The sequence below is a fragment of the Protopterus annectens genome, chromosome 17.part0 (genome assembly GCF_019279795.1).
Source record: "Protopterus annectens isolate FY-2018-M chromosome 17.part0, PAN1.0, whole genome shotgun sequence".
Classification (NCBI taxonomy): Eukaryota; Metazoa; Chordata; order Ceratodontiformes; family Protopteridae; genus Protopterus; species Protopterus annectens.
This window is the reverse complement of record NC_056751.1, coordinates 531,728,561-531,749,475: the sequence shown is the minus strand read 5'-3', so window position 1 is coordinate 531,749,475 and position 20,915 is coordinate 531,728,561. Positions and strand designations below refer to the sequence as shown.

Genomic DNA, 20,915 nt, shown 5'->3' with positions numbered 1-20,915 from the left:
TTTGAAACTCACATTCAATGAAACAGCATTGAAATCCATATTCAAAGAAAATGCATCTGGCCAGTGGCAGGTTATTTACCTTTGAACTGTTTTCAAGCAATAGGCTCTTTGCACACTGTTAGGGCCATGCAAGAGTTTTGATTTACCTGATTGTATTAATTATAATTTACAATTGAATTATATCCCTTGTATTATACAGCAACACTTGTTTGAGTGTCTCTGCCGAAGTAAAGTAATCCGAATAATTCCACATTAAAGATATATGAAACTAATGAAGATGTTGCTAGAAAACAACTGTATATTTCAGTGTTTCATCTACAAATTCAGTGCCTGCTGCAGTCAAAGAATAAATTGCCTATGTTAAATTAAAAAAAAATGGTAAGCTGGTATATTGCAATAGAAAATGGATGGCAAGCTGAAAAACAGGTTCATAGTTATTAGGCGTCTCATCCAAAGGAGGACATCCTCAGGACTGCAGCATACGAATGTACATGCTGTAGGAATAGAACCTCAAGCCTCTACATTAAGATGCAAGTATTCTACTTGTGGTGCTACTAACATAGCTTTAAAACTTTATACCACAGTAGAGATACCATTTGCTAAACAAAACAGTTGCACATTGTAAATAGACTTGGCATGAGCAGCAGTAAACTTCACTTAAACTCACAGTTCCTTGAAAATGCACTTGAAAATAAATTCCACCTGCTAACTCTAGCTTGGGCATTTCACTTTCTCTCTCCCTCACAAACATACCATACCCCTCAAGGCCTCAACCTTAGTGCAAGAAATCTGGACAAAGCCTAAAATAAATAGGGACAGATTATAAATATGGCTCTCAAACTTAGAAAATTGCAAGAGTAACAGGATTTGTGTTAGTATGCATTTTTCTAAATAATATGACATCTAAAACTGAAATCTCATTATTTAGCAACTTCAATCCTTTTAGGAGGAATATGGGAAAATCTGGACATTCTGCAAAAACCTGGACAGCTGAGGGGTATGCTACCTCCCTCATACACACACACACACACACACACACACACAAAATAATTCTGGTCAGACTTGAATTAGTTCTGGGAAGGTTGCACTGAACAGCACCGTGCTTGATCTGAAGTGGGTGAAATCCTGGTAGCCAGTGATAATAACTGATCTGCAGCTCAGCAATGTGGAGCATTAAAGCATTTTTAGCAGAGCATTGTTTCATCACTACCTATTGTGTTTGCACGTAAGCTGTAGTTATTTCAAACATTTGCCTTTCTTGATTACTACAGAGTACATTTACCCACCAGAGCTATTGTGTTTTGACTTCAGTGTGGAGCTTACCTAGTTATTGCAGGGCTTGGCTTTTAAGTAAGGTAGCAATGCTTATTTACCATATACCATTAAAGCCACCCAACTAAGTGTACTAACACACAGACACTGCTATAAGACACTGGTCTCCAATAAAATGTAATGAGCTTCTGAAAATACTGTAATCCTGTCCTTCTATTACAAATACTGTCATATGCATTTCAATACCAAAGGCTTATACATTATCTAGTTATGTAAATATTCTCTGCATGGCAACAAAGGCTTTCAATGCTGGTAATTTTTAACAATATGCTTACTAAAGCTTACTTGCATCTTACAATCTCCGACAAGCTTACCTGATGTTCATTAAACCATGGCTACTTAAACAGAGCAACAGGGCACTCTGACAGCATGCAGTTCCTGAATAATAAGAAGCATAAATCAACAGTATAAAAATCTGATAGAAAACCAGAACATTCTGCAAAATCAAGGACAGATGAAAAGCCACGGTCGTATTTGTGATCTACCTTGGATGGGGAATGCTCTGCACACTTACACCGTAACTGCTCCTTGCCTTCCTTGGACACATCCAGAGCCACTACAATGGAGGGTGGGGTGAAATAAGTATGTCATAATTTGAAATGTCTCTGGCTGACAGTGATGGCTCTAACACTCATATCTTCAATTATCAACCAAGGCAGCAACAAGCGTAGGGACTGCCACCAGTTCAGCGACCAGAGAAAAAATACGATTCAAATTCCTTTATGAAATAAACTGTTTTCTTACTAATGAACTGGTGGCAGTCCTTACGCGCTTGTTGCTGCCTTGTTTGATGTTTGAAGTTATATAGCAGTGACCGACCTTTTGGACTCATACCTCATAGCAGTGACTGTCTTTTGGACTCATACCTCTCAACTTCAAGAAATCTGGACAAAGCCATACATAGAACTAGAAGTGGGACACAGGCCCAAAAATATAAGGATTTTAAATATTGCATTATTAACTTAGATAATAGAACAGTAGTAGATCTTGCATTAGTGAAGGGTATAAAATCTGAAACTCAAATGTCTGCCATTATTTTCTAACTTCAATCTTTAATAACTTGCCACTATTAGTCAGAAAAAAAAAGGGACACCTTTTAGTATTAACATTGTTAACTTGAGCAGCTAACAAAATAAGAGCATCTACATGCATTTGAAATAAAAGTAATCTATAACTCTCATCATTAGCTATATACAATTGTAAACCCCCCACATTCTTCCAAAATTGCCATTTTGGAGGAGGGGATTAGGGAGAGCAACTTTTGAGCCAAAACTGGGGACAATTGAGAGGTTTAACTATGTGTCATTTAGTGACTTCATTCCTAAATGATTTGCTAGAAAACCACAAATTTTATGAGGAACAAACCAAAAATAAGAAGCAAATATCTGTTCATTCTGCAAAGATATGGACAACTGAGAGGTATAGTTCAATCAATGTCCCATTCCTTGGTTATTTTGCCCATTTACCATAAACACTGTAATGTGCATACTGCTTTACTTCTATGTATGATTTAGGATTTCATTTGAACATTTTATTTTGCATTTTACAGCACAAACCCTAATACATATCTGTTAAACAAAGCAATGCAGCAGTCTCACAATGAAAATAGACTAACATTAAAACTTAGAAAATACATTTTGCCAGTGGCAGATAAATATTAACTCTGGGCTGTCTTCAAAATCATAGGACACATGCTCTTTGATACACCTTCCTGACTGTATTACATTATATTCCTTGTACAATACAGTACAGTTGTTAGAAACAATTAAACAAAATGCATACACCACTGACAAAACTGCCCAATTCAGAACATTTCCATCATAAAAGTTAACCTTCTATAGTCCACCAGTATCAGTAAAAAATATGCACAATCTCTGTAAAATCCACATTAAAGAAATTTGTAACTAATAAAGAGGTTGCCCTTGAAGAATAAATTGCCTTTGTTGCATGCAATAAAAAATGATAAGCTAGTAATACTGCAATAGGGAATGGATAGCAAACTGATAACAGAAAGGACTGCAGCATCCATCCCCTTTACAACACAGTACAGTATCAGCAATGCATCTACCTACTGTGGGAGTTTGACGCACAGCCTTCAGCATCAAAAGCAAGGGCACTATCTGTGGTGCTATTAACAATGCAAGCAGACTCTGAACTTTGCAGCACAAGAAATCTGGAAAAGCCAAAATTTATTTGTCTTGAACCCAGAGGACCCTGTGCAAAACAGTCAGAACAGTACATACCACCACCCAAATCAGCTGTTTTCTACCATTTAGTGAATTCAGTTCTCACCACAGCACAGCTGTCAACCTCTTAGCACGGGAATATAGCTCCCAAACATATTCAGTGAATTCAGTTCTTACGTACGGCTCTCAACCTTAGCACAAAACCTATAAATACCTGAACAAAGCCAATACTGGGTGAATACAGCCCCAAACATATTCAGTGAATTCAGTTCAAAATACATTTCTTTTTTCAGATAAATTTGACATCCTGCATGAATAAAGTAAGGATGTAGGAAAACAAGTTTGTTATAAGCCACTGAGACTTTTCAAAAAGCCATCCATCTTCCCAGTGACTGCTAAATTAATTTTAATCAATGATGTATTACCTGTATGTTTCATAAATAATTTACTAAAACATCATTAATGCATCAATAAAGCTCACTTGGCAACATCAAGTAGAGATGAACATGACGCAATAAGCTGCTCCATCCATCCTAAATCTACAAACTTTCTGTAATGCCTCTGCCATATCTTCTGTTCAGCATCAATACCCCCACACCCTTTGTGGGCAGCCTCATGTGATTAATTCATACAGAATTCACTGTCCTACATCCCTGGAAGAGTAATATCACACTCTCTAAGAACAGTTCCAAAGCAGATAACACACTGGTATGGAAAATAGTTTAGGATTCGGTAAAGGGGACATTAGCATTACAGGATAATGCTTAACTGCATGAAACATTCTGCAAGGGGTTGTGCTGTGGTTGATATATGATATATGTTGGGTGGGAGGACTTGGATGCATTGTAGACTGGGAAGGTCTATGGAGATTCCTAACCTGAACAAGTAGTCATTCCTATAGTTCTGATAAACTAACATGAACAACTTTTACAAAGATGAAGACTTTCATTTGAAAATACCTAATTATCTTACTTGTACCCTCGTCCCCAACATCTTTTAACATCCCCGCCCTAACTACCTATTCACACCTCTCAAAACACCTGTTCCGTCTGTGCGACTTAACACTAAAAAAAAAAAACATTTTTTTTTTAAATTAAATGAATTCTCCAGGCCAGCCGAATCCAGGGGGGTGCAAGTGCACCCCCTTGCACCTGCCTGCGGGCGCCCTTGTTCTCAATACATATGGATTTATCAATACATAGGATTAGATCCTTATATGTATTATTTGTATATATACATTTATATATATATATATATATATATATATATATATATATATATATATATATAGATATATTATATATATATATATATATATATATATATACACACACACACATACACATTTATATATATATTATTTATACACTTTTATAAATGTGAGATTATTATATCATACTTGTTAAAATGTTTTGATGTACTATATTATTTTCATTCAATATTCATCCAATGAAATGTTAAAGCTTTTAAATGGTACCAATTTTTTAAGTCTTGTGCCTTGTTTGGATTGTTTTTTCATTTTATTTCTAATAAATAGTCGGTTCTTATTGTTGTGTTTTGGCTGCCTCTTTCAGTTCTGGGATTTTATGGACATTTGCTGCAGCTGAGGGGGCTGGAGAATGAGACAGCACGCTTTCATCATCTCAAGCGCCGACCTCTCCGGCTCCGAGAACAAGGTTGATGCAATAGTACCTCGGTGGCACCAAGCACTCCTCCCGAACTCCCGTGGCACCAAGCACCGGGCCAACACTCCACATCTTCTTCCAAAGGCTCCGACTTTAGTAATGCGGAAACCAGTAGGAATCCACAGACTGGCTGAACAGACTCTGACACCACAATAGTGCTCTCCTTTGGCTCCGGGCAGTGGAGTAGAGGAGGCAGATTTTGACTTGTTTAGAAGGAGGCTCCGGACACCAGCCGGTGCGGAGGTATAAACTTGTTCTTTTCTCCTGTAACACCATAGGAGAGAAAGCATGGCAGTTTTGGGAGCATTTCATGTTTAGACATTACACACACACACACACACGGAAGAGGACTAGGTCCTCTAACAAAAGCAGGCCTGGCCGGTGGAACAGAAACTAGGTCTTCTAATTTAAACAGAACACAAAAAGCTGTATATATAACGGAACAAATAGAAGAAAGAACTAACGCATTAAGGGAGGAAAAATAACCAGGATCCCAGCGGATCCCAGCCAAAAATACAATCTCAGATTAAGGAAACTAAGCTGCCAGTGTTGTGCTGTGTTGTGTCTTTCGCTTTTCCCCGGTTAGGGTCAACAGGACAGTGTCTTACTGTGAGGGCTAATAACGCCATCAAGAGCACCACCAGTCTAGAAAGACAACAGAATAACAAGAGCCCCTGTTAACTATCAGCAGAAAATCACCACAAACTAAACTACCTGATAAGAAAAGAAGGCAGGCGCCTACAGGGCAACGGTATCAAAACTTTAAACTGGTGCACAGGATACCAAACTAATACAAAATTTAAATAACCGCAAATGAGATCTGAGGTTTGTACTGGTCCACAAGCCAACCAGAAGTCTTGAGCTTAGGCAATCACAGAGTCAGAGCAGAGGATAGTGAGGTATGAGTGTGTGCAACAGTGCTGTGGTCTGCGGTTTGAGTAAAGCCTAGGGGTGGATAGTTTTACAGATTTGGCTAGCCACGCTCTAGGGTAACAGTCCTAAATAACAAAGTTTACACAGCTTCCTAAAATTTCACTCTTAAAAATCAGTTTAAGGAGGGATTTTCCCTTTCTCGGGATTGTTTCAAAGTTAAATATATGTTAAAACTATGATGATGATGGAAGCCATTTTGCAGTTACATGAGCATGCACCACAAATATTTAATAATTGATAGACCATCACATAATTATGTTACTCTCACTCTGGTAAAGAGAAGAGAAGTTTCAGTTATACAAAGCATGCACAAGAATTCTGCTACATCTGACAGTCATCTTACAAGAACTACCAACGATCACAGTTAATCAACTTTTCGAGTCATTAGGCCACAGGTAGAGGGAAGACACAGACTTGCCCTCTTTAGAAAAAAATGTCAGCAGTTCCAGAGGTTCAGGGTTTCTAAAAAAAAAAAAAAAATCTCTGACATACATACCAATATATTGCTAGTCGCTGGATAGTATCCCCACATACATAAACAGCATGTCCTATTTAAGTCGCAGGCCATATTTATGCCCCAGGAGGGGGTGGCCCTAGTCCCTTTGATTTACAGATATGCAGCAACTTCATTAGGTTTGGTGGGTCTGAGATTGCCTGTAAGCTGTAAGTAAGTCTGCTTAAGAATTCCTTCTATGATACAGTTCTCAATACATATGGATTTATCAATACATACGATTAGATCCTTATATGTATTCTTTGTATATATACACTTATATATATATACACACACACACATTTATATATATATATATATATATATATATATATATATATATACACACACACACACACACATACACATTTATATATATATTATTTATACACTTTTATAAATGTGAGATTATTATATCATACTTGTTAAAATGCTTTAAAAATGTCTTAAAAATGTTTTTAATGAACTATCCACAAGGTTTTTGATGTACTATATTATTTTCATTCAATATTCATGAGCCGAATAGTGATTGGCTTGCCAATGAAATGTTAAAGCTTTTTAAATGGTACCAATTAAGTCAATAGTTAATAGTCTGAAGAAGCATTCCTTTTGAATGTGAAAGCGCTTACTGAATTTTAAGTCTTGTGCCTTGTTTGGATTGTTTTTTCATTTTATTTCTAATAAATAGTCGGCTTCTTATTGTTGTGTTTTGGCTGCCTCTTTCAGTTCTGTTTTTTGGGATTTTATGGACATTTGCTGCAGCTGAGGAGCCTCTTTCTTGTCTTGGAAATTTTTTTTCAGTTTGGAATGCTTCCTCTTACACAGCCTCTTCCGGGGAGGCTCCTAGAAAGGGCATTCAGGGGAGACCTCGGAAGAATGGGGGGCCTCCAGCCAATGGCTCCTGAGACTGAGGGTCTCTGCTGTCTCCAGAGAGAGTAGGGGCTGAGACCAAAATGGGTGCTCTCGGGGGAAAAAAGTGCTAGTACCACTGGTAGGGGCTGGAGAATGAGACAGCACGCTTCTCATCATCTCAAACGCCGACCTCTCCGGCTCCGAAGAGACAAAGGTTGATGTAGGAGCCAGAGCCATCGGCTCAGAGATAGATGCAGGGTCCAAGCTCACCCTGGCCGATGCACCGAGAGGAAGGCTCGGAACCGAAGATAGATTCCAACCCTCCCTGTCAGCGCAGACAGGAGAGCTGCGGCCCCTGGACACGACGGATGGCACTGAGCATGTCGGAGCTGAACCTGGCTCCAAAGCAGCGACAATGGGAGCTGGAACCAATAGTACCTCCGGTGGCACCAAGCACTCCGGCTCCGAAGGGCCAACATGGCTCGGAGGAGGAATAGCAGACAAGGACAAAGCTGGATCAAGTGGTTCCAGAGCCGACTGGGTCGGAGCTGGAGCCTCAACACTACCCTCTCCACATCTTCTTCCGAAAGGCTCCTGGAAGACATAGTAGGGGATCTTGATCTAGGGGGCACTGGAGACTTTAGTAATGCGGAAACCAGTAGGGAATCCACAGACTGGCTCCGAGAAGCAGATTCAATTGCGGATTCAATCGGTTCCGAGATCGGCTCCAAAACACTTGGAACAGACTCTGACACCACAATAGTGCTCTCCTTTGGCTCCGAAGGCAGTGGAGTAGAGGAGGCAGATTTTGACTTGTTTAGAAGGAAGCTCCGAGACACCAGCCGGTGCCGGAGAAGGCATTTTTGAAGACTTAGATTTGCCAGACTTGGAGGAAGGCTGAAGAACTGGATAGAACTTCCTCAAAAGATGGTTTTAGTAGACCCTCGAGTATAAACTTGTTCTTTTTCTCCTGTAACACCATAGGAGAGAAAGCATGGCAGAACAAGCACGATTCCTGCAGGTGGATGGCCCCTAAACAGTAGGCACAGCTACTGTGGCCATCCATTAAAGACATCTTTTGGGAGCATTTCATGCACTTCTTAAAACCCGAAGGTTTGTGCTCCTTACTCTCTTTAGACATTACACACACACACACACACACACACACACACACACACACACACACACACACACACACAAACACAAACAAAAGGAAGAATAAGAAGAATGAGGGAAGAGGACTAGGTCCTCTAACTTAAACGGGCCTAGCCCGGTGGAACAGAAACTAGGTCTTCTAATTTAAACAGAACACAAAACGCACACACACAGAAAATTGTAAATAACTAAGTGGTAACAATTTTTAGGTCCTGTAACTAAAACGGGCCCAGCCGTACAGAAAGAAGTACCACGAGGACTAGGTCCTCTAACTTAAGCGGGCCCAGCCCGGTGAGACAGAAATTGTGTCTTCTAATTTAAACAGATCAGAAAACTCACACACACAGAAAGCTGTATATAATTCTATGTGGAACAAATAGAAGAAAGAACTAACGTACTAAGGGAGGAAATCCAGCCCTTAGCAAATAACCAGCGGATCCCAGCCAAAAATACAATCTCAGATTAAGGAAACTAAGCTGCCAGTGTTGTGCTGTGTTGCGTCTTTCGGCTTTTCCCGGTTAGGGGTCACCACAGCGTAACTCCGGCCCGCTAATGATTGGCAATAGATTTTTACATACCGAGTTGCCAGCTCTGACGCACAACCTTCAATGAAGGTACGCCCATTCACGCATGTCTCCACACAGAAGACGCTCTAGCTGAGAATCGAACAGGACAGTGTCTTACTGTGAGGCGACAACGCTACCGCAGCACCACCACCGCAGTTATGAAACTAAGTTGCCAATAACGGTCTAGAAAGACAACAGAATAACAAGAGCCCCTGTTAACTATCAGCAGAAAATCGCCACAAACTAAACTACCTGATAAGAAAAGAAGCGCAACGGCGCCTACAAAAACTTTAAACTGGTGCACAGGATACCAAACTAACAACAAGTTTAAACTAAGAATGCACTGAAAAGGGCAAACACTACTGCCTAAGATAATATCACCTTACAACACTGTAATAACTGTAATACAAAATTTAAATAGAAGAATTTTAACACTTAGCCAGAGCCAAGAGAAGCACAACCGAACTTGTCGAACCGGCAAATGAGATCTGAGGTTTGTACTGGTGCACTATGGGATACCTGCTTAGCCACAAGCCAACCAGAAGTCTTCGAGCTTGTAAATTGGCAGAGTCAGAGCAGAGGATCGTCTCCGAACCCATATGTAAAAATGAAGGTGAGATTGGACTACACCACATGGTTACTCTGGATAGTCAATAAAGGAAAAGACTTTGAATTCCTTGAAACAATTCTATGGTCTCTGCATAAACAAGTCATATACATACATCAGCAGCGTGACTCTAATGCATGCCGGATTGTTGCTGTTTAGAACAAAAACAGTAAGGTCCCTGCACTTAACCCTGTGGGACTATGGTGGGACAGCCTAAGGATAGTTGATATTTAAAAACACACACATACACACATACACACACACACACAGATATACATTATATTGGAGTGGTGCTTTCACTGAAAGTGTTCTGCTGTGTTTTCCTAAAAGTAGCACAATTTTTCAAGTGCTCAGCTGATCAAACAACGGAACGTTGAGTGTTGTAGGTAGTGTGGTGTCTGCATTTAGTGCAGATAAGTGAGGTATGAGTGTGTGCACGAGTGCTTGTGGTCTACGGTTTGAGTAAAGCCTAGGTAAGGGGATAGTTTTAGTGTTCTGCATGTGTATATAATACATGAGATGTGGATCAGAGTGTCTTGTGTAGTGATACTGTTAAAGATAAGTTTTTTCTTAACATAAAATTTAGTGTTGGGGGTGAAGTGAAGGGTTAGGGTTACCACACATGAGTAACATGATGCAGTGGACAAAGATACTCACACTCAGATTTGGCTAGCCACGCTCAAGTCTAGGGTAACAGTCAAGGTTTTCTCTCTGAAGAATTCAGACACGGACATGCATCAATACAGGTGCTGTGTGTGCTCACATTGTAGAAGTGCTAAGAATGCAAGAGACATGTCAGGACTTCATTTCATCACTCCTAAATAACAAAGTTTACTACTTCACCTAGAATTGTATATATTTTCATATAATATTCTATATTGTTATACTGCTTTGCTTGCCATTTCTATCCTTTGCACAGACATTCTACAGCTTCCTAAAATTCACTCTTAAAAAATCAATTTAAGAGAGGATCATTTCCACTCTCCGGGGGGGGGGGGATTTCTGTTTCAGTTAATATTATGTTAACTACTGATGATGTGGAAGCCATTTTGCAGTTGCATTTCTGAGCATGCACCGCACAAATATTTAATTGGATAGAAGCCATCACATCCTTCATCTCTTTAATTAAAATTTAGCCTAACAAACTGTAGTGCTCACATTTTCTTGCTAAATTCACCACATAATTATGTTATTCTCACTCTAGTAAAAAGAGAAGCAGTTTCAGTTATACAAAAAGCATGCACAGAAATTCTGCTACATCTGAACAATGAAATGCACACTGTATATTCTCATCTCTGTACAGTTTATGCACCTTTCTCCATCCATGCTGGAAAGGGTTCATTAAGGAACAGTCATCTTACAGAACTACCAATGGTGATCACAGTTAATCAACTTTTCGAGTCATTAGGCCACAGGTAGAGGGGAAGACACAGACTTGCCCTCTTTAGAAAAAATGTCAAAGCCGGTTCCAGAGGTTCAGTGATTCATGCTGGATATTGCAGGTTTCTAAAAAAGAAAAAGCAATCTCTGACATACATATCATGCATTATATGCTCTACTCCCAATATATTGCTAGTCGCTGGAATAGTATCCCCACATACATAAAACTCTCACAAACTCTACAGTTTTAAACCACTGCATAAACAGCATCTTACAGGATCATAGGATATTACTAAGCTATCTATCCGGAGGTCATTTCAAGCCTAGCCTTTTCATCCCACTGTAATGCTGTAGAAATATTAGTTAATATCCAAGATTGCACTTAGTAATGACTGCCCATGTCCAGGAGGGTTGTGTGTGCTATTCCTGGTAAGAATTTACAATGCCCCATCCACTTCATCCAGGTTCCTTTAGAGTAGTGTCATAGAGGTGCTCTCTTTCACATGAATAGCTAGCCTATTTCAAAGACGTGGCAGTCGCTGGGAGATAAATCTGCCCATCCAGCATGTCCTATTTAAGTCGCAGGCCATATTTATGCCCCAGGAACGGGTGGCCCTAGTCCCTTTTGATTTACAGATATGCAGCAAGTTCATTAGGTTTGGGTCTGAGATTGCTCTGTAAGCCAGGTATAAGTCTCCCTTAAGAATTCTATATGATACAGAGTTTAGTGATAGGGACTTTAGTTGGTCTGTGTATGCCATGTGCTTGAGTCTGCATAAACCATAGCAGGTATATTCTATGTTTATTGACTGCATGCTCTTTATAGCAGGAGACCTAGCAGTCACCACACAACCAAACATCCTTTTCCATCCAGCGTTGCAAATAAAAGAATCTCCCAATATAAAAGTACACCTGTCACCCCATCCTCTCTTTTTCCCCTTCAACCTTCTCTCTGCCCCTCCACTGGGGTACAAGTTCACTGTTATTTTTTTTGAATTTTTCCTTTGTGCCTCTGGTAGTATTTCATATTACTCCAGATTTCCACAATTCCCATTTAATTTAAACCAGGTATCGCACATCACCACCTGACATCATTCACAAGTAATTTCAACCTCATACAAACCACAGACCAGTTCTTCCCACAATTCCCTGAGGGGGAAATTTATCCCTGGTTTGGCACCTATGTTTCTGGACAGAAGCAGCATATAAATGTTTGACCATCCATGCCCAGTTCTACATGTTGTGTCTTTCGGCTTTTCCCGGTTAGGGGTCGCCACAGCGGAACTCCGGTCCACTAATAATTGGTATTTGATTTTTACATGCCGAGTTACCAGCCCTGATGCACAACCTTCAACGAAGGTACGCCCATTTACGCATGTCTCCACGCAGAAGACGCTCTAGCTGAGAATCGAACCAGACAGCATCTTACTATGAGGCGACAACGCTACTGCAGCACCACCAAAAACAATCCTAGGGTATCAAAACTTGTCAGATACATTTGGGAAGCATGACTGGCCTTAAAAAGGCCACCTAGGGTCATTAACCTAGCAATCAACCATGAACCTATAAAACATAATGCATCCTCACAGCCCCTGTACCTGGTAACAAGTAACAACTCTCCCTTTCTTCATGTTTCCATCTTTTCCATCCAGTCCTTATGCCATTCCTGAATTACATTATCAGCCTCTACCTAACCATTAACTCTTCCTGGTAACAGTATAGTTTTAGGCTAATTTAACCTACAGTCCTAATGACCAGTCCACCTAATTTCCTCCTTACAATTATGTTGTTTCTAGACAGTTTACAGATAAAGAACATGCCTGAGTCGGTCTTCAACTATATTGTACAATGTTAAGAAATTAAGTTGTGATGGGACATAAAGGAAGAGATACCTCTGACAAGAGTGAAAAAATACCAGTCATGCACTGCTCTAAACAACGATGAGTGAGTAGACATTTACACTCAAGTTTAAGACACTTTCAGTAAATGAAATCTGGTAAAATTATACGACCAATGGGGACCAAAGCTCATTATTTTAAATGTGCTGTGAATCTGCTTGCATCTTCTGTTATGTGCCGAGTGCTAACATGTCTCCCCTCTCCAAGTCTGCTGTGCTCTATTAATAGAGTTTACAGCCAGATACTCCCTTTACATGCCAGAATGTACAGTATATAAGTGGGGGAGGATCTTCACAGCATAACTACAAAGTATCAGTACACATGTAGATATTTTACATACCATTATGTCTGAAGTAAATTCATACCTTAATAAAACACACAAAGCAACAAAAAAAAAATGATATTTATAGCAAATCCTACAGGATTGGACAACTAGTGATTTTACAGAACACCATGCTTTTTTCAAAGACTTAAAGTTATTATTAAGAATTATACAAAATCAGAGTTCAGCTTGTGGGAGATGTTTTAAGAACTGCACCTCTCCTTCTCATTCACGTACGGCTGAACTATTATGCAAAAACAAATATATGTAATGTATATGTTCAGCTGTTGCTTTCTCTCCTCCTGAAGCAATAAGTATTTTGGTAACTGCCATCATGTAAGACTGCAATATCACAGAAATCATATAAGATGGTTAGTCTGCTGGTGAAGAAGCCAGGCGACTGCCTATGCAGCCGTTGACTTTGGTTCAAGAAGAGTCAGTGTGCCAGAAGGAAGAAACAGTTAGAGGAACAGGATGAAGCAACAGGAGGTGAGCTCTCCCATACTGGTGGGGGTGGTGAAGATGCAAAGCTGCGAATTTTGCAACAGTCTACTTCACTACTGGCAGAGATCATAGACATCCAACTGCTGAAAAGAGAAGTGACCCAAAGACCAATGTGTAGCATCACAGCATGTTACATCTCACACAGGGACTTTTACTGACCAACTGTAATATGATGGCTCAAGCTCCTGACCACAGCTCCTCACGAGTTCTTACCCTCTGGCTCTAATATTTGGTGGCTACAGAGTCCTCCTTACAAAAAGTTAGCAGGCATGCCCAAAGAAGGAATAGGTCTTTGACTGCCCAGAAAGGAGCAGCACGGTAGGATGGACAAGGGACAGTTCAAAACCAAATAGCAGCAAATGGGATGGGATATGTGGGTGTAAGTGCAGAAATATACAAAACTGGATTATGATCATGGTTTCAGTGACACCACAAACTACAGACATGTATGACCCTAGAGAGAAGCCTATTTGTAAAATATATGTACAGTAAACTCTCAGTTAACCAGCACCCATGGGAATTGGTAGATGCTGGACAACTGTAGTTTCTGGTTGCATGAGAGTTACTATTACAAACAGGCCTGACTGATACTGTGCAGTACTGTATCCTACACCATTTGTTTAGTTTGACTTGTTTTTGGGCTGGGGAGAGAGGGAATTTATTCCTATCTTCTTTTTTAAAACTCTAAAACTCTAAAAATGTAAGGTATGTTTCTGCAGGGGGAGGGGGACAGAAAGTGCAACACGTGAAAATTGTACTGTATTTCTTTGATATTTTTTGCCGGTTGCTTGAGTTTGGGTTAACTGAGAGTTTAGTGTAATCGTAAAAGCTTTACACAAGCATTAAATACAAGAAACAATAGCAAGCAACAACATGTACTGAACATGGACTGAATGAAAATTTATTCACTTACACAATCACCTGCAAACTAAAATAAACCAACAAATCAAGCTGCCTACAACAGTAAATTCCTTTCCTCTGTGACTCATTTAACCCTATGCCTACTTCCTCCTCTAATGCAATGCTCCTTCAAACCTTACTCCACAGAAATGGTTAATTCACACAACTACATCCTCATAATGAAAATCACTATTTTAAGAACGAATAACCTTTAGCTGCACCGGTGAAACATTCAATCTGCTTTCTAATCTTCATTCTTCACTCTATGGTCACCATGTGTACCAACAACCTTTCATGCCTTACAATACTTAGACCTTCATTTTATCCACAGATTTACCCATTGTTCCCTCTATAAACTCATGTTTCATACAAGGGTTCCCCCATCATCAGCCTACTAACTAGTAGTGTTCTGACTTTGTAGTAGCCCTAAAACTCTTTCTACTAAGCTAAGAAAGATCTTTATCTGAAAGCTATATCCCTTCACAATGGAAAATATCCCACATTATCCCCCTCCACAAAGGTGGGCCCTCCACAGAATTCACCAACTACTGGCCCATGGTATGGGAAATGTGGGTGTAAGTGCAAAAAAATACAAAACTGGATTATGATCATGATTTCAGTGACACCACAAACTACACACATGTATGACCCTAGAGAGAAGCCTATTTGTAAAATATATGTACAGTAAACTCTCAGTTAACCAGCACCCATGGGAATTGGTAGATGCCATGGAGAGAGGGAATTTATTCCCATCTTCTTTTTTAAAACTGTAAGGTATGTTTCTGCAGGGGGAGGGGGACAGAAAGTCTGTCTCCTCTATCAAAAATACTTGAGATGCATTCACCCAAGTTCTAAATTACCTCCTTAATAATAACCTCCTATCTAACACACAAAATGGTTTCCGACCATATTACAGCACAGCCACTGCCTTACTTGCTTTCAATAATACAATCCTTCAACATAAAAAAATGGTTATTTCAGCTCTGCAACTTTCCTAGACCTATCTAAAGCATTCAACATGGTCTCTCATAAACAACTCATCACAGTCCTCAATACTATATCCTTCTCTCAGTCTGTCACAAAGTGGTTCCAGAGCTACCTGACTGGCCGCCATCAATCTGTTGTTTGGCATAATGATATATCCACCCAACTCCCTCTCTCAATAGGTGTTCCCAAAGGATCCAACCTTGGACCCTTACTCTTCTCCATATTCACTAATAATCTAGCCTCTGCTACCAAACAAGCCACTCTCATACAGTAGGCAGATGACTCCACCATCATCTGCTCAGCTCACTCCCTACCTGAACTTCAAAAGACCACACAGGAAGCCTTTTCCTCAGTTGAAACTTGGCTTTCAAATGCACAATTAATACTTAACCCACACAAAACAAAACTCCTCATCTTCCAACCCACCAAACACAATCTAAACACCCACCAATTTAATATTAAAGCCAATTACAGCACCATTATCCCCTCAACAGACCACACCAAACTACTTGGAGTTGAAATTGACAATAACCTCAAGTTTGACATCCACATCTCATTAACCATATAAAAGTACACAAAAAACTAGGAGCTTTATGCAGAAATAAGCAATTCCTCACCAAAACATCCAAGAATCCAGTTGCTAATAGCCACCTTATCTCCACCCTACTCTACGCCTCTCCAATATTTACCAACCTAAGGCAAAGTAAGTTAGGTAAACTCGAAGCTTGCTGCAACAAAATTGCAAGGTTTGCCATTAGCACAAACTACCGTAACCACCACTGCACCTCACTTACTGAACTAGGCTGGCTACAACTCCCTCACATCCTTCAATGGTACCAACTCTCACTTGCCCACAAACTACTAAATCATCCTCTAAAAGTCCTCTTCCCTCCAAAATCTACTCCAACCTTATCATACCACCAGACCACTACGCTATAGCAACAAAAATCAATTACAGGTAACTAGAACCAGGAACTTTGCTGGAGAAGCTCTCTTCTCCTACTCCATAGCAAAATTATGGAATACCCTTCCTCACACTATAACTTCTGTGTCATCACACACTAACTTCAAATCTGCTCTAAAATCTCATCTAAAAGAGCAGTGGACACGCCCCTGTAACAAACCTCTCTAACATCTCTACCCCAACCTCTCTAATCCCTTTCTACCACCCCTCTAACTACCATGGATTGCAGCCAAATACATTGCTTGTAAACCTATATCTCAGCTGTAATCTTAGTCACTGTTATTCAGGGGTAATAGCTGCTAGCTCAGCTATTAAAATACTTGCTAGTCTTTATGGCACCAGTGATATAAGTGTTGTACCATTTAACTAAATACTTAATTTCATTTTGAACTATAACTGTTTACTACTACTGTTAAACAAAAACCTATCTATACTTCTTGTAACTTGTAATTGTTGTTTTTATTGTGGAGCTTTTCTCCCCAGGCCTCCGCTGAAAAAGGGCCCGTGTCCAATCGGATTTTCCCGGTCAAGAAATGTAAATAACTAAATAAATAAAAGAAATAATAAGAAAAGTACTTGGGTTTGAAAACAAAATGCTTGAAACACTCATGACTCACCTTAAATAATAAAATTAGTCATCTTGTAATTTCTTCAAGAGTCCCAGAACAGCAACCATGTAACTATATCTGTTTGCAGTATGTCATCATTTCCCAAAAAGCTTAAGGTGTCTTATATATTCAATTAATTAGTTACTAAAGTTTTACCCTCAAGCCATGTTTGAAACAGGACTGTGCAACATATAGCACAACTACCTAGTTACAATTATACAAATAAATGAATTCAAAATTCAATGCACATAAAATGTCAACATTAGCAAATATACTACAATGGGATAGGACATGCTGAAAAATGCTTTTTCACAGCTAAGAAAGAGAAAAACGAAAAACAAACAGTCACCAATGTAATGTTACTGTTACATCACACACAAGTGTCAAGCATTTCATTTCCTTTGATCCCAACTTTAAATAAAGCAGCAACTTTTACAAGAGTGACACTTCACATCTAGCATTTCAGTCTCACACAGTGAAAGGCCCTTTGCATTTACAGCACACAGTTCCCCAGGCTCCCTGGTACACAAACCTCACAGGTGTCTACAATGAAATGGAATCTACATAGCTTGCTGCAAGTATGGTGACATTTACTACATACAGATCACAGGAACCAGGCAAAGTGGTAATCAAGAAAGATACCTAACCAGAACAAAATACTAATTATATTTACAACTTACCTGGTAAGCGGTTATTTTCTGTGTCTATATAAATATCCTAAAGAGTTCGGACTGTACAGAAGAGACAAGTGAGCTAAGCGAAGGGGGATTACAACATGTGCCACACAGCTAACACTCCCCCTCCAGTGATTGCATCAGCCAAAGTGAACACATACTGCCTGCCTTTCCTTATCTGAAGGACTGTTAGCGTTTCTCAAACATTAAAACAATACTTTATTGACTGTGGCACCTTGTTTCTTTGCTTATGAGGAGCTATAGCTTTGCTGGTCGTTATGAAAGCATGTAGCCTCTTTAATGCATAATGAGAAAATAAACTTCTTAAAAGCTTCTCCTTTTTTATAAGTAATCTGATACAATGTCATAGATAGCCTTCAGGCAGTCTCAACGAGAACAGCTTTCATGGGAGGGCCAATGGGTTGGGGAACGGAACAGACTTTCAAGAGGTGTGGAAAGGATAACAGCAAACCCCTCCCTCCCTCCCCCTCTCTCTCTCTCTCAAAAACAAACAGTCACAATGCTGCTGAGTGATGCAAACAAAAAATGTACTGTGTAGAATACAATGTGTATGCCTGGCTACACCCTTGGCATGAGTGTGCATGGCTGATTAAAATGCAGACAAAGGAATCTGCAGGCAGTGGTCATATGCCTCTCCTGACATTCCTGATTCTCACACTTGTTATACAACAAAGCACAGGTGCACAGCTACATTACCTAACTTCTTTAGAAAGTGTTTCAGAAAATGAGGGTTTGCCAAGAAGGCAGTATTTATTAATGTGACACAAATCCTCTACGAATATGCTTTAAGAAAGGTGCCAGGAATAATGGAGTATCCCTGCAGGAAAAGACAGGGAGCAGTACCTGGAATAAAATATCTGAATAGAGACAGCAGTGGTGATCATAAAATGCCCTTGTAGCTAGTAATGCAATACAATCAGGTGTAAAATTTATCATGACCTAAACATTACTGCTGGACATAAAGTGTATCTGTCGAGCAGAAGTGTCTGGAATAAATTACCTCTACAAACAAGAATGTCAAATGTAAAAGAGACCCTGGTATAAAGGGTCACAACAGATACTGAAACGGCAAGGCTTGGTTTAAAATGATTACAGTAAGCACTGACATGGAACTGCCCAATATAAAAGGTAGCCAGCAGTTACTGATACAACAACATCTGGTAAAAAAAGTCTTAGCAGGTACCAAAACAACAGGGTCTACTATAAAGTGACATTATGTCAAACAGCTCCAGGTATAAAATGTCCCTGCAGATAAAACTCAGCATCAAAACGGTACTGGCTGGCATGAAGTGCGTTTGCAACAAACAGCAATGCTTGGCATATTGTGTCCCCAAAACAACGCAGCTGGGCATAACTTGTCCTTCTAGATACTAAGACAGCAGTGCCTGTTACAAATTGCAGTTACTGAGACAATACTGTCTAGTACAAAGTGTACAAGAAAATAATGAGAACGTATTGTCAGGCACATGTGGCAATGTCAAACCAGCAGTTCCAGACAAATTTCCCAGCAAATACTGAGACAGTAATGCCTGGTACAAACTATCTCCACACACACTGTGACAACAGTAGCTGGTATAATGTGTCCCAGCATCAAAAATTACTGCTAGGAATAAAATGTCCTGACCTACACCAAACCAGAAGTGCCCAATATAACTCTCTGCTGAGGATATGGAGACAGAAATTTCTGGCATGCAGCATCCCACCTTCACAGAACAGTACCAGGCATATTCTGTACAAGTATCAAAATATCAATGAAGGATATAATGAGTCATTGCGGATACTGAGGTAAAAGCACTAGGCATAATGTGCCCCTGCAGTTATTAAAACATCTGCCATAAAATGTCCCTACATTAAAAATGCCAAGCATAAGTCTCCACAGACAGTGAAACCAAAATGTCTGACATAAACCATCCAAGCATCAAGCAGAAAACTCAGGCAGTGTCCCAGGGTCAAACCAGCAGTGTCTGGTATAAAGTGTATTTTATTTTTGATTCTTTCACACATAACTCTTTGATCAGAAAATCCAATAATCACCACACCTCCCTCTGCTTCCACTAATATTTTATATTAGAACATATGACATAACCTCTGCCTTAAATATCACTTTGTGATAAAGACATTCTCTTTTCTTTTTTCCCTTCTTGTGTCCTAAAATGTATAATAACTTCTTATCTTCATCTTTGTGTTTTTCTCTTTTTCTCTTAGTTAAATTACAGTTGAAATCTCTTAATTATAAAACATAAAAACAAAAAAGAGAAAAGATTTTAAACATGTTTTTCCTGTCTGTCAGATTTAGTATGCATAAATAAATAATATTTTTTTTTTTTTTTCTTCTTTTCATCACATACACACACACCACCTATTACTATTATAACATCTAGTATTTTGATTCACCAAAACAGCAAATTAGACAAAGTATTCCTACAGATGTTGGCATAAGTGTTCCTGCAAATGCAAAGATATTTCTCACATACAGTGTTCCAGCATGTGACATTAGTGACAGGCATAAAACTGTATCAAACAGCAGGGTCAGATCTAATATGTTCCTGGAGATACATGTGCTTGCATAAAATGTCACAGCATCAGACGCCAGTGCCCAGACAAAACTGCAGAGAAGTATCAAAAGCAGTACCTAGCAAAAAAACATGCATCAAACAGCAGAGCTAGCCTTACAAAACTTACAGCCAGCAGTGCCAAGCATAGCATGTCCCTAGAGATATGACAGCAATGCTACGTATGAAGTGTCCTAGCCGGTACATAGACCTGCCGCAGGACGTAACAGACCTCCGGAAACAACATAATACTTAAGCTCACATCTTCCTATTATAACTTGAAAAGGTTTAGAAAT

At 39.5% G+C, this 20,915-nt stretch overlaps 1 protein-coding gene across 3 annotated transcripts in view; it reads right to left on the bottom strand.

Moving 5' to 3' along the window:
• LOC122791582 (sodium-dependent neutral amino acid transporter B(0)AT2-like) overlaps nt 1–20,915 on the bottom strand; it is a 734,235-nt gene that overhangs the window by 682,562 nt on the left and 30,758 nt on the right. Inside the window, exon 1 of one of the 3 annotated variants that reach the window (XM_044059349.1) lies at nt 18,053–18,350. The exons of the other annotated variants lie outside the window; for them this stretch is intronic. The gene's annotated coding sequence lies outside the window, so the exon portion shown is untranslated. Of the gene's footprint in view, nt 1–18,052; nt 18,351–20,915 lie in introns of those variants that run through there. 3 annotated transcript variants of the gene reach the window in all.